The following is a 13,280-nucleotide window of genomic DNA, read 5'->3' as shown; positions in this document are numbered from 1 at the left end:
GGGAGTTTGTAGTAATCTGTAACTCTCGAATACTTCTGTAACTTAAAAAATTATGAAAAAATAGGAAAACCTAGGAAATTTGTTTATTAATCTACTACAGAAAGAATAAGTATTTTATCGCGCTTATGTTAAAATGAGAATTGTTTTCCTGGGCGCAAAAGTTTCCGTTTTTCAGCAAGATTAAGTCAACTATCACCATAAGCCATCCCAAAGGTCTTACATGAAAAAAACACTAATTGAAACACACAAAATAAACACATCTAACCAGAGGCTAAATGAATTATTTATTGAAAAACATAAGCAAAAAACAAAGAACAAAAATAAAATTGGGTTGCCTCCCAACAAGCGCTATTGTTTAACGCCCTTAGCTAGGCATAAAGACACAAATAGATCTAGGTATTGTCATCTTTGGTGTGCAATCCATAAGTAGCTCTCATAACAGATTCATATGGCAACTTAATTTTCTTTCTAGGAAAGTGTTCCACGCACTTCCTTAATGGAAATTGAAATCTAATGATTCCTTCTTTCATATCAATAATTGCACCAATCATTCTAATGAATGGTCTACCAAGAATAATAGGACATGTAGGATTGCAATCTATATCAAGAACAATGAAATCTACGGGAACATAATTCATATTTGCAACAATAAGAACATCATTAATCCTTCCCATAGGTTTCTTAATAGTGGAATCCACGAGATGCAAATTTTAAGAACAATCATCAAATTCATGGAAACCTAACACATCACATAAAGTTTTTGGAATTGTGGAAACGATGGCACCCAAATCACACAAAGCATGGAACTCATAATCTTTAATCTTATTCTTAATAGTAGGTTCCCACTCATCATAAAGTTTCTAGGGATAGAAACTTCCAATTCAAGCTTTTCTTCAGAAGATTGCATCATAGCATCAACGATATGTTTACTAAAAGCTTTGTTTTGATTATAAGCATGAGGAGAATTAAACATGGATTGCAACAAGGAAATACAATCTATTAAAGAACAATTATCATAATTAAATTCCTTGAAATCCAAAAGAGTGGGTTCATTGCTACTTAAAGTTTTGACCTCTCCAATCCCACTTTTATCAATTTTTGCATCAAGATCTAAAAACTCTGAATTATTGGGACACTTTTTTAACTAAAGTTGACTCATCTCCAGTCCCATATTTATGAAGATTTATATTGAATAACAAAGATTCAATAGAAGTCACATCAATCACTTTAAGATCTTCATCATTATTTTCACGGAAACTAGAAGAACACGCTTTTACAAACCAATCTCATTTAGCATGCATCTTAGCGTTTCTTTCTTTGCACTCATCAATGGATATTCTCATAGCCATTAGAGATTCATTGATATCATGCTTGGGTGGAATAGATCTAATTTTCAAAGAATCAACATCAAGAGAAATTCTATCCACGTTCCTAGCCAAATCATCAATCTTAAGCAATTTTTCTTCAACCTAAGCATTGAAATTCTTTTGCGAACTCATAAATTATTTAACACTATTCTCAAAATTAGAGAGCCTCTTATTATAATTTCCATAAGTATTGTTGTAGGAATTACCATAATTATTAGAGGAATTACTAGGAAACAGCCTAAGATTAAAATTACCTCTATACACATTATTACCAAAATTGTTCCTACCAACAAAATTCACACCCACAGATTCATTATTATTTTCAATCAAAGTAGGCAAAGCCATATCATTAGGATCAATAGAAGCACTCTTGCTAGAAAATAATTTCATAAGTTCATCCATCTTTCCACTCAAAACATTAATATCTTCAATCGCATGCACTTTTTTACTAGTGGAAGATCTTTCGGTATGCCATTGAGAATAATTGATCATAATATTATCTAGGAGTTTAGTAGCTTCTCCTAAAGTAATTTCCATAAAAGTACCTCCCGAAGCCGAATCTAAAAGATTTCTAGAAGCAAAATTCAATCCGGCATAAAAAAATTGAATAATCATCCACAAATTCAAACCATGAGTAGGGCAATTTCGTATCATCAATTTCATCCTCTCCCAAGATTGTGCAACATGTTCATGATCAAGTTGCTTAAAATTCATAATATCGTTCCTAAGGGAGTTGATCTTAGCGGGAGGAAAATACTTGGAAATAAAAGCATATTTACACTTATTCCATGAATCAATACTATTTTTAGGAAAACATGAAAACCATGTTTTAGCACAATCTCGAAGTGAGAACAGAAACAGCTTCAATTTAACAATATCATTATCCACGTCTTCTTTATTTTGCATATCACTAGTGGCGGGAGCAATCGGAGTACTAATAAAATTATTGTTATTAGTATTGGCAAAGTCACACAATTTGGTATTCTCTTGAGCCAACGTAACAAAGCAAGCAATCCAACACATGAGTACACAAAAACCAAACGAAGAAGAGGAATGAAAGAGGGGCGAAGAAAAAGGCATATCTTTCCGAAAATCCTTTTAGAAGTAGGGGGAGGAAAATGAGAGGCAAATGGCGAATAATGTAATGCAAGAGATGAGAGTTTATGATGGGTACTTGGCGTAGATCTCCCCGGCAACGGTGCCAGAAATTCTTCCTGCTACTTCTTGAGCTTGCGTTGGTTTTCCCTTGAAGAGGAAAGGGTGATGTAGCAAAGTAGAGAAAAGTATTTCCCTTAGTTTGAGAACTAAGGTATCAATCCAGTAGGAGACAACGCACAAATCACCGATACCTGCCCAAACAATCAAACAACTTGTACCCAACGCTATAAAGGGGTTGTCATTCCCTTCATGGTTACTTGAAAAAGTGAGATCTGATAGAGATAGATGAAACTAAACAAAAGATAAAGTAAATATTTTTGGGTTTTTTTGGTTTGTGGATCGGAAAGTGAAATATTGCAGAATAGTAGATCAGAAACTAATGTGATGGAAAATAGTAGATCGGAAACTTAGATAACAGAAAATAGACCCAGGGGTCATAGGTCTCACTAGAGGCTTCTCTCAAGACAGCAAATAACATAGTGGTTGAACGAATTAATGTCAAGCAATTGATAGAAAATTGCAAAGTTACGACGATATCTAAGGCAATGATTATGTAATATAGGCATCACGTCCGTGTTAAGTAGACCAACTCCTGCCTGCATCTACTACTATTACTCCACACATCGACCAACTTCTACATGCATCTAGACTATTAAGTTCATGAAGAATGGAGTAACGCATTAAGTAAGATGACATGATGTAGAGGAATAAAGTCAAGCAATATGATGTAAACCCCATCTTCTTATCCTCGATGGCAACAATACAATACATGCCTTGCTGCCCCTACTCTCATTGGGAAAGTACACCGCAAGATTGAACCCAAAGCTAAGGAGTTCTCCCATTGCAAGAAAAACCAATCTAGTTGGCCAAACCAAACCGATAGTTCAAAGAGAATTACAAAGATATCAAATCATGCATAAAAGAATTCAGAGAAGATTCTAATAATATTCATAGATAAGCTGATCATAAATCCACAATTCATCAGATATCGACAAAAACATCACAAAAGAAGATTACATCAGATAGATCTCCAAGAACATCGAGGAGAACATGGTATTGAGAATCAAAGAGAGAAAGTAAACCATCTAGCTACTAGCTATGGACCCGTAGGTCTGAGGTAAAATACTCACAGTTCATCGAAAGGGCAATAGAGCTGATGTAGAAGCCCTTCATGATCGAATCCCCCTCCGAAAGGATGTCGGAAAAGGCCCCTAGATGGGATCTCACGGGAACAGAAGGTTGCGGCGGTGGAAAAGTGTTCTCGTGGATTCTTCTGGTGGTTTGGGAATATATGTGAATATATAGGATGATGAATTATGTCAGGGGGTGTTGGAGTAGGCCACAAGGCAGGGGCGCCCCCCGTAGGGCACTCCCCTGTGGCTTGTCGTCTACTCCAAGGTCTTCTGACTTGGAGTCCAAGTCCAACAGGTGTCTTCTGGTCCAAGAAAAATCGTCGCGAAGGTTTTATTCCATTTGGAATCCATTTGGTGTCCCTTTTCTGCGAAGCTCAAAACCAAGGAAAAAATAGAAACTGGCACTGGGCTCTAGGTTAATAGGTTCTTCCCAAAAATAATATAAAATAGCATATCAATGCATATAAAACATCCAATACAGATAATAAAATAGCATGGAACAATCAAAAATTATAGATGTGTTGGAGACGTAACAGGGTACAATGGTGTGTGATGTGTTTAAATCTCGAATGTACAACTTCGATGGGCCACGAACTACATTACAAACCGAACACCGTACCCGACCCCAAGCCTGGTTCAATACGTACGATGTCGGTTTCTCAACTTCATGGCAGCAGGGGGGTCGTCCAACGCATGCGCTCAAACTTTTTTTGGTCTAACATGGCACGCATAGCAATAGGAAACCATCATAGTCAAACCCTTCTCGTTGTTGAGTCATAGGGATAGATTGTGTGGGCCCCCTCATTATCTGTAAAGGATAATATATATACCTCGAGGAGCCCACAGATATGTGCAACGTCTATAAACCGCACAAGGGAGACATGCTCGATCAGAACTCCCTGCCCCCTATACCCTGCATGCGGCGCCCTGAAAAAGGTTTATGTAATCGCCATGACAGGTCACTATAGAGTCAATCATTCTTTAATTTTTTAGAGCAAAAAATAACCAATAAAAACAGAGTCTACAAATTGGCAAAACAAGGATCCCAAGGTTTATATAATCACCATGAAAGGTCACTATAGAGATATTTATCTCTTTATCTCTGTAATGACCATGTCATAGCATTTAAATGAAGCTCGAGATATGCAACTTCCCACCTGGTCACCCATCCTTGGACTACCGAGCATGCTTAACTTCTGCGTTCTATTCAACTGGGCTAGCGGATGGGAAGCCGCACCTTACTGATAGGAATTTCCTCCTTGCCTTTAAGGCATTTCACGCTGGTCGCCCTATGGGACCTACTCCATCCTATCACACACATTTGTGCCTTTAGAAACTGCGTGCGATATTTACATGGTCGGTGTGTAGCCGCCTGGCCTTCAATGAGCACTGACACTGGTAGCGGGAAAACAATGGGAGAAGAGGCGGGAAACCGATGAGAGGAGTGGTGGGAAATGGTAGCCTATTTGGCTATATAACAACATTAATATACAAAACTTAGTAGAGAAGGAAGCGTGAGCTAGCACGACGCATGTGCACAGTGCTTACCCATATATTGCATGTGTTTTCGAAAGGGCTGAGGATTGTCGTTCTATCTGGGAGCATCCAACGGTGCAGACGTATGATCCGTGGGGTTTGGGTTCTGGCCAATCACAACGCATGACTCAAATCACGCACGGTAGGGGGGGAGGGAGGCACCGACCACGGTTTGGTAGGCACACAGCTTTCGTGAGTGAACCGTGTGCTATTTGAAAACATTTCGTGAGAAGAATCTCAGTTTTTAAATCCCCATAAATCCAAAACTCACCCGAAAATCATGAAACTTGGCATGGTGTCACAACATGGCACATATATGTCCAGGAAGTTTTTTGTCCATTTTGGCGCAAGTTTTATTACAAGTCTCTTACAAACAGGAGGTTCTCTCAAAGAAGCCTCGTGGTTCCGATAGGGAAACGTGTCCCCCTTGTGGGCGAAACGATAATCACTGTCTCTTTTCGCCTTGTATTTTGTTCTACGGCAACATGGAACGACAGGATATCCCTGCTGAAATTTAAACTTATTCAGGGTTCGTTTGGCATTTTTATATGCTAATTGAGTTTCCTAGGCATTTAATGTCCATAATTCAAATCTGAACTACAAATACATGCTCGAGTTCACCAAAATGGCTAGAAAAATTATACATGTGTCCTTGGGTGCATGTTTAGGTCCCATGCCAGGAATGGGAACCAATTACAACTGTACCGGCGTCCTGGCTCGTCCTCAAACATTTGGAATCACGGTTTTTCAATCCGCATAAACCCAAAACTCACCAGAAAGTCATGAAAGTTGGCATGGTGTCACGCCATGGCACATAGATGTCGTGGTAAAAACATTGTCCAATTTGGGCCAAGCTTTATTACAAACTGGAGCTTGTCTCAAAGTAGCCTCGTGGTTCCGATAAGGAAACGTGTTCCCCTTGTGGGCGAAACATAATCATTGACTCTTTTCGCCTTGTATTTTCTTCTACGGGCAACATGGAACAACAGGATATCAATGCTGAAATTTAAACTTACTCAGGGTTCGTTTGGCCTTTTTATACACTAATTGAGTTTCCTAGGCATTTAATGTCCATAATTCAAATCTGAACTACAAATACATGCTCCAGTTCACCAAAATGGCTAGAAAAATTATACATGTGTCCTTGGGTGCAGTTTAGGTCCCATGCCAGGAATGGGAACGAATTACAACTGTACCTGCGTCCTGGTTCGTCCTCAAACATTTGGAATCATGGTTTTTAAATCCGCATAAACCGAAAACTCACCAGAAAGTCATGAAAGTTGGCATGGTGTCACACCATCGCACATAGATGTCGTGGTAAAAACATTGTACAATTTGGGCCAAGCTTTATTACAAACCTCTTACATACCAGAGCTTGTCTCAAAGTTAGCCTCGTGGTTTCGATAGGGAAACGTGTTCCCCTTGTGGGTGAATCGATAATCGCTCCCTCTTCTAGCCTTGTATTTTCTTCTACACGCAACACGGAACAACAGGAGATTTGCGCTAAACTTTGAAATTATTCAGGGTTCATTTGACCTTTTTTATTCATTAATTGAGTTTTCTAGGCATTTAAGGTCCATAATTCAAATCCAAACTACAAATACATGCTCCAGTGCACCAAAATGGCTATAAAAACATACATGTGTCCTTGGGGTGCATGTTTAGGTCCCATGGAACGAATGGGAATGAATTCAACCGTCTCGGTGTCCTAGATCGGCCACAAACATTACGAATCTCGGTTTTAAATCTCTGTAAATCCAAAACTCACATGGAAATCATGAAACATGGCATGGTGTCACTACATGGCACATATATGTCGTGGTAAAATAATTGTCCAATTTGGGCCAAGCTATATTACAAGCCTCTTACAAACTGAAGCTTTTCGCAACCCTTGTGGTTCCGGTAGAGAAACATGCCCCTCTTGTGGGAGAAACGATAATCACTGCGTCTTCTCGCCTTGAACTTTGTTTTATACAAGCAAAACTGTTCAAGGTTCATTTGGCCATTGTATATATTACTTAAGTTTTCTAGGCATTTAATGTAGTCCATAATTCAAATTCGAACTACAAGCACATGCTCCACTGAAGCAAAATGGGTGGGAAATAATACATGTGTCATTGGGTGCATGTTTAGGTCTCATTTAAGGATTGGGAATGAATTACAAACTTCTTGTCGTCTTGAAATAATGAGAATCTCAGTTTTTAAATCCATGTAAATCAAAAACTCACCCAAAAAAACATGAAACTTGGCATGGTTTCATGGCATGGCACATATATGTCGTGGTAAAAAATCGTCCAGTTTGAGACAAGGAGCACACACTAATAGCCAACGAAGTCCTTTTGAAACAAATAGATGACACGTTAATATCACAAACGGTTGTATTATATGAATCATGTGTTCTCGTAACCATTTAAGTGCGGCCACTGCCTCTGCCAAAATTTAACCATACTCGGTGATACGTCTCCGTCGTATCTACTTTTCCAAACACTTTTGCCCTTGTTTTGGACTCTAACTTGCATGATATGAATGGAACTAACCCGGACTGACGCTATTTTCAGCAGAATTGCCATGGTGTTACTTATGTGCAGAAACAAAAGTTCTTGGAATGACCTGAAACTTCACGGAGATTATTTTTGGAAATAATAAAAAATATTGGCAAAAGATCAAGACCAGGGGCCCAAACCCTAGCCACGAGGGTGGGGAGCGCGCCTACCCCCCTGGGCGCGCCCCCCTACCTTGTGGGCCCCCTGGAGCTCCTCCGACCTCAACTCCAACTCTATATATTCACTTTCGGGGAGAGAAAAACCAAGGAAAAGGATTCATCACGTTTTACGATACGGAGCCGCCACCAGGCCCTAAAACCTCTCGGGAGAGCTGATCTAGAGTCCGTTCAGGGCTCCGGAGAGGGGAATCCGTCGCTGTCGTCATCATCAAACATCCTCCATTACCAATTTCATGATGCTCACCGCCGTGCGTGAGTAATTCCATCGTAGGCTTGCTGGACGGTGATGGGTTCGATGAGATTTATCATGTAATCGAGTTAGTTTTATTAGGGTTTGGTCCCAAGTATCCACTATGTTCTGAGATTGATGCTGCTATGACTTTGCTATGCTTAATGCTTATCACTAGGGCCCGAGTACCATGATTTCAGATCTGAACCTATTATGTTTTCATGAATATATGTGAGTTCTTGATCCTATCTTGCAAGTCTATAGTCACCTACTATGTGTTATGATCCGGCAACCCCGAAGTGACAATAATCGGGACCACTCCCGGTGATGACCATAGTTTGAGGAGTTCATGCATTCACTATGTGTTAATGCTTTGGTCCGGTACTCTATTAAAAGGAGGCCTTAATATCCCTTAGTTTCCGCTAGGACCCCGCTTCCACGAGAGGGTAGGACAAAAGATGTCATGCAAGTTCTTTTCCATAAGCACATATGACTATATTTGGAATACATGCCTACATTATATTGATGAATTGGAGCTAGTTCTGTGTCACCCTAGGTTATGACTGTTACATGATGAACCACATCCGGCATAATTCTCTATCACCGATCCATTGCCAACGAGCTTTCCATATATTGTTCTCCGCTTATTTACTTTTCCGTTGCTATTGTTACAATCACTACAAAATACCAAAAACATTACTTTTGTTATCATTACCTTTTGCTACCGTTACCACTACTATCATATTACTTTGCTACTAAATAGTTTGCTGCAGATATTAAGTTTCCAGGTGTGGTTGGATTGACAACTTAGCTGCTAATACTTGAGAATATTCTTTGGCCCCCCTTGTGTCGAATCAATAAATTTGGGTTGAATACGCTACCCTCGAAAACTGTTGCGATCCCCTATACTTGTGGGTTATCAAGACTATTTTCTGGCGCCGTTACCGGGGAGCATAGCTCTATTCTTTGAGTCACTTGGGATTTATATCTACTTATCATTATGAAGAACTTGAAAGACCCAAGAACCAACATTTATCCCTCAACTACGAGGGGAGGTAAGGAACTGCCATCTAGCTCTGCACTTGATTCACCTTCTGTTTTGAGTAAGCTTGCGACACCTAAACTTGCTTCTACTATTGATTCTGAAATGTCGCATGTTATTGATGATGCCACTTCTACTATGCATGATACTTATGATGAAACTACTTCTATGATTGATACTACTATGCCACTTGGTGAATTCCTCGATGAACAACTTGCTAGGGCTAGAGAGAATGAAATTATTGAAACTGATAATATTGATGAAAGTGATGATGAAGACTCTCCCCCTAATAAATATGAATTGCCTATTGTTCCTGAGGGTTATGTTATGGATGAAGAAGCTACTAGAGCTATTTTAGCTTGCAATGATAGATATGATCTAAAGAGGTTATTAGCTAAATGGAAGCAGCAATCCCTTAATGCTAGAATAAAACCTAACCCTACTTTTGCTACTTCAACTATCTGTGTTACTATAAGGATTATGAATTCTCTATTGATCCTGATATAATTACTTTGGTTGAATCTGATCCTTTTTATGGCTATGAATCTAACACTGTTGTGGCACATCTTACTAAATTAAATGATATAGCCACCCTGTTCACTAATGATAAGAGAACTCGCTACTCTTATATCCTTAAAATATTTCCGTTCTCATTAAAGGGTGATGCTAAGATATGGTATAATTCTCTTGATCCTGGTTGTGTGCGTAGTCCCCAGGATATGATTTATTACTTCTCTGCTAAATATTTCCTTGCTCATAAGAAACAAGCTGCCTTAAGGGATATATACAATTTTGTGCAAATTGAAGAAGAGAGTCTCCCACAAGCTTGGGGGTGGCTTCTCCAATTACTTATTGCTTTGCCTGATCATTCTCTTAAGAAAAATGAAATACTTGATATCTTTTATAATGGACTAATCGATGCATCCAGAGATTACTTGGATAGTTGTGTTGTTCCTGTTTTCAGGGAAAGAACACCAGATGAAGCTGAAATTCTATTGAATAATATGTTGACAAATGGAAATAATTGGATACTTCTTGAGCCAACTCCTGAGCCTATTCCTAAACCAACTCCAAAGAAGCGAGGTGTTCTATTTCTCGGTCCTGAAGATATGCAAGAGGCAAAGAAATCTATGAAAGAAAAGGGTATTAAAGCTGAAGATGTTAAGAATTTACCTCCTATTGAAGAAATACATGGTCTTAATTTAACGCCTATTGAAGAAACACATGGTCTTGATAACCCGACACAGGTAGTAAAGGGGCTGTTATTGATTGCAAAAAAGGCCATGTCACTTTTCATGTTAATGGTAATGAGCATACGGTACACTTTCTGAGGAAACAACCTCAAGTCCACAGTATCAATTCTATTGGAAAAATTCCATCGATTATTTTTGGAAGTTTCGAATTCCCTCTTCCTACTGTCAAGAAGAAATATGATATTCTTATTGTTGGGGATGTGCATATCCCCGTTGAGGTAACCTAGTGTTATTCAAAAATTCTCCGGTTCCATGTTATTCGGATTGAGTTTGTTAACAAGACTTGATCAACCTTGTTAATGGATTCCTTTTGATGATCATGTGATGGATGAATTTAGAAAACACAACTCTCTGTACCCTCTTTTTACTTTCTGTTATTTATATTAAATAAAGCAAATATAGTAATTTCCGTCTGTTTTCTGATTATCCGTGCAATATAAAAATACCCTGAAAATAAAAGTTCTCCAAATGCACTGAAATTTAAATATGATTTTTTCTGGAATATTTGAGAATATTTGGCACTGAGAACACAGTTGGGGGGGCATCCACCTGGCCACAAGGGTGGAGGGCGTGCCCCCCTGCCTCGTGGGCCCATGGTGGCCCTCCTCCACTTATTCCTACACCCACACACTCCTTCTTCCTCCCAAAAACACCATTATCCAGCTCAAGCACGAGTTCTAGCTCATTTTGCTGGGATTTTCGATCTCCTTGCTCAAAGCACCTGTCACAAAACTGCTTTGTGGGATTGTTCCTTGGTATGTGACTCCTCCATTGGTCCAATTAGTTTTTGTTCTAGTGCTTTATTCATTGCAAAGTTGTGCTTCCAAGGTGACCATGTTCTTGAGCTTGCATGTCAAATTTATGTGGTTCCAAGTAGTTTTGATGCATGATATAGGCTCTAGGCACTTGTAGGAGTAGTTGCTATCAATTTTGTTGAGCTTGGCTCACTTTTATTTGAAGTTACTAAAAATTTCAGAAATTTTTCAGCAGAAGAAATATGTTTAGGAAAATGTACCAAGGTGGTTCTTCAAGGAAACAAGGACCCAGGCTTGCAATGCGTGATGCTGATGATGAGCCGCCAAGGGACGCTCCAGTGCGGCCTTGTGAATGGCCTTCAGAGGACTTCATGGATCGAGCGGGAATTAAGGAAGAATTTAATGCATATTTGCGTAACGCTGATCTTGTGATCTTCGAGGAAGAAAAATGCCGTCAGTACCACTATCTCACTAGTTCCTTTGCGAGGAGATTTGAATTTTCATCTTCACGTAATTCTCAAACTGGCCTATTTGATCTTTATGAAAATTCTTACACTGTGGACTTAGAGGATTTTACCATTGCTTGCAAACTTCCACAATGGGGTAGTGCTAGTGAACCTCGCAAATCTGAATTTAGAAATTTTCTTGCTAGTATAACTGAGGGGGAATCTAGAGATATAACACAGGCTACCATAGGGAGCACTCACTTTCCTACTATACATTATTTTGCTCTCTTCACAGGTAGAGGCATTAACGGTAAAGATGAAGCATGCCACATGTGTGTCCCTGACCTCAGTATTCTTAGGAGTGTTGTGTTAGGAGATAAATATTATAATTTGGGAGCCATTGTTGCACGTAGGTTGCATCTTAATAGATTTAATGGAGATTTCTTCGATGGAATTTATGCAACCCGCATAGCTAATTTTCTTGGTATAACCATACGTGAGGATGATATTGAGTTGCCTCCTGCTTATTTGGATTACGAGGCTATGGTTTGTCATCAGTTTCTTGAGAGGAACGATCAGTTCCTCCAGTACCGACTAATCTTTGACACACGACGCACCTATCACATCGCTCTCCCTGCTTCTACTTTCTTTGAATTTTAGGCAAAAGGGAGATATTTTATAACCAGAGAGGAGGCGGAAGAGGATAAGAGGAGGGCTGAGATAGCTCACCTCCAAGCTGCAGCCCATGATGCAATGACTGCTACATCACAGTACGGCCCCAACTACAACTTTGGATATCTGCCAGGCCATCCGTGGCAATAGACCAACTTAGGCCAAAAGCCCAAGCTTGGGGGAGTACGTATTTCCCACCAACATTACATTTATGTTCACACACTCATTGCTAGATGTTGGTGCTCATACTTTTTCATTGTAATATCCATGTTAGTTTATTTCCTTCTTATGCTTTCTTCTTGTGTGTTTGATAAACCTTAAGAAAAACCAAAAAAAATTAGTTGTAGCTTTTAGCTAGTTTTAATTTCCATGCTTGTAGTAGTAATTAAAAATAAAACCCAAAAAGATTTCATGTTCTTCTTTTGCTTGTTGGGAGCTTTCCCGTGTAAATAGTTTTATTTCTTTTCTTTTCTTTCGGGGTCGATAGGAGAAGACCATGATTAAGTTGTTGAAGTGACTCTTATATGCATTATTGTTGATCTAAAAAAAGAGCCCATATTGCCTTGTCTTCTCCTATTTATTGAATGCTTACAGATTCCAGCTTAGTCCAATACACGTGCACTATTATTATTATCTACATCATTCGGTCGTGCAAGTGAAAGGCAATTATGACGATATATGATGGACTGACTGAGATGGGAAAAGCTCGTATGAACTTGACCTCTCTTGTTTTTGTGAATATGATTAGTTCATCATTCCTGATTCAGCCTATTATGAATAAACATGTTTGCAATGACAACTAGAGATCATAGTTTCTTGTGCCATGCTTAATTAGCTAGGAGCTTATAATGGTTTACCTTGCGTGCCAACATGCTATTAAAATTGTTGTGATGTGGTCTGATAGGGTGGTATCCTCTTTTGAATGATTCGAGTGGCTTGACTTGGCACATGTTCACGCATGTAGTTG

The sequence above is a fragment of the Triticum dicoccoides genome, chromosome 6A (assembly GCF_002162155.2).
Source record: "Triticum dicoccoides isolate Atlit2015 ecotype Zavitan chromosome 6A, WEW_v2.0, whole genome shotgun sequence".
Lineage (NCBI taxonomy): Eukaryota > Viridiplantae > Streptophyta > Magnoliopsida > Poales > Poaceae > Triticum > Triticum dicoccoides.
Note: the sequence above shows the minus strand (reverse complement) of the source record.